The sequence below is a fragment of the Lipotes vexillifer genome, unplaced genomic scaffold (genome assembly GCF_000442215.2).
Source record: "Lipotes vexillifer unplaced genomic scaffold, Lipotes_vexillifer_v1.1 scaffold501, whole genome shotgun sequence".
NCBI lineage: Eukaryota > Metazoa > Chordata > Mammalia > Artiodactyla > Lipotidae > Lipotes > Lipotes vexillifer.
The window spans coordinates 47532-50068 of record NW_006770014.1 but is presented as its reverse complement, the minus strand read 5'-3'; positions in this window follow the sequence as shown (position 1 = coordinate 50068).

The following is a 2537-nucleotide window of genomic DNA, read 5'->3' as shown; positions in this document are numbered from 1 at the left end:
AACCAAACCCCACCAATGCCAGATTTCTCATGTGAGAAAAAGTATTCTCTTTTTGTTTAAGCCACTGTAGGTGTATGTTCTGTTTCCCACATCTAAATACGGTTGTATTAGATTATTCAGTCTAATTATGGAGGGGATAAGGGGGTAAGAGAAATGGGAGAATTGGGTTGTTTTAGTTTAACTAAATTGTTTTATTATTTTAATTTTAAAAAATAAATAAATACAAAAAATAATAAAAAATAAATAAATAAATACAATTGTAGCCAAAACACTAATGAAATAACTCAAATTGAAAGGGTTGGGGATGGGACGAGGACTACCAGAATATTTGTGGGCGGAACCTAGTGTGTATATATGGACACACACGATATATATATATGGTCCCCAATACCTCCTCTCCCAACTGGGAATTATCTGTATATCATGTTTTCTTTACCAGGTGCAGTTTTATGTCTTTATACCATGATAATCAAGCATGAAAAAGAAATGACCTAGAAAGTTGGTATCCGAAGACAACTTCCGTGCACACAGGAACTTTTCTAATTTGCTAAACTCTGAATATTGCCAGCAAATTTCAGAAAATATCCTAGGAGCATGAAATTATATAAACCATTACAGACACTCTTAGACCATTTGTGAAGCTCTATAGGGCTGCACCCCCATGACCACGTGCTGAGGAGATTAGGGAAAATCTGCTTTGCCCAGTCCGGGAGTCAGGCTCCACTCTTGTCCTGACACGACCCTGTGACAGCCCACTCCCTCGTCTGTGCAGTATGCAGAGCCTCAGCTGACTAAGCAATTGCAAGCTCTGGACTCTGTTGCTATTAGTGCCTTGGCCGCATCACTGCAAACCATCTGCTGGCTTTCCCCGAATCCATCACTCTGCAAAGATCTTGGTTCAATCTATTCTACCACAGAGGGGCCAAAGCTCCCTGATTGACAATGCTAGTCAATTCAAAAATCAAGATCTTGCCAACAGTGGGCTGTTTCTTAGATCCTTTGTGGGTTTCCCCCCAGTCCTACAAATAACAGTGATAGTAGGCCTTTGAAATCCAGAGGCATTTTCTGACTTCGCAGGAAATAGCTGGGCAGATGTCTCAACAATATTTTGTCGTCCTTGATTTGACCACCAGCCTGGGAAACACTGAAATGGCTGAAGTCGGCCTGTCCTGGCTCTTTTATTTTATTTATTTATTTATTTATTTTTTTATTTTTTTATTTATTTATTTTTTTCTTTTTTTCTTTTTTGTGGTACGCGGGCCTCTCACTGTTGTGGCCTCTCCCGTTGCAGAGCACAGGCTCCGGACGCGCAGGCTCAGCGGCCATGGCTCACGGGCCCAGCCGCTCCGCGGCATGTGGGATCTTGCCGGACCGGGGCACGAACTCGTGTCCCCTGCATCGGCAGGCAGACCCTCAACCACTGTGCCACCAGGGAAGCCCCGTCCTGGCTCTTTTAGAACACCCCTTAGTACCCTCAGAGCTGCTGCTTCTCCCAGCTTCCTCCTGGTGACTCTCTGCCCGCCCCCAGAACCATCCCCTGGAAAGTCTATACACATGTGTCCCCAGCCAATCACCTGCCACACTGGGGAGAGAAGCCCTTCATGAATAACTTAGCCTAGACTTAAGGTGTTATGCCATCTGGGCACTGGCTCTTTAATAAGCACCTCAAATCTAAAGGAACGAATCTGGTGGTACTGTTTTGGGCACCAGTGACAGGCCGCTGGGAAACATTCTGCGGCAACACCAACCCCAAGCATGTCTACATCCCTCCTGCCTGCGTTAGGAAGCCTCTGCATTCTTACTCTTGTGAGACACTTTGAGTACTCCAGCACTTAAGAATAACAAAATAAAAATAAATACAGTCTGTACATGTTTTATTTGTACTCTTCCTCTATCAGCTATTTCTTAAATCAAGTCATCTTTTTTCTAATGATAGGAGTTGGAAAACAGTGTCAATATTTCTGTAGTGGAAATCCTAGAAGCTCACCAAACCAGCCGACCCGTACGTACCACGCCGCCGTAACCACACACAGGAAAAATTTGTCGAAGCAAGCCAGAAAAGCAGCCCATTGGGTCACTTTCCTTCATATCAGTGGCACTTTCCAGTGGCCACTAAGGGCATCTGGTTGGTCTCTCTGAGCATGAATGTTCCCTACTGTGACATAGTCTGTATTTTTGTTTCATGAATTAATTTCTTTGTTTATTCTATTTAATACAAATGAAACATCACCTGATTGTTCTCTCATTAAATGCAGCATTAGACTTCCCCACTAACTCTGCAAATTATTTTTTTCAGTGGAATGTGGAAGCTGGCAGAGTAAGCGATCTGTTATTTGTCCTGTTGTAGTGGCTTATGAAGAAAAAAGCATGACAGTTATAAGAGCAATGTTTTGGGCACTTAAGGTTGATGTCCTAACTAATTTCAAAAGTCCTTCTGATCACAATCTCCTCTCCTACCTTCTGCCAGATCTTTTGGGTCCTGTTAAAAGAGCCTCTAAAATCATGGGAAGAGTGTTCAAAGTAATTTAAGAAAACAA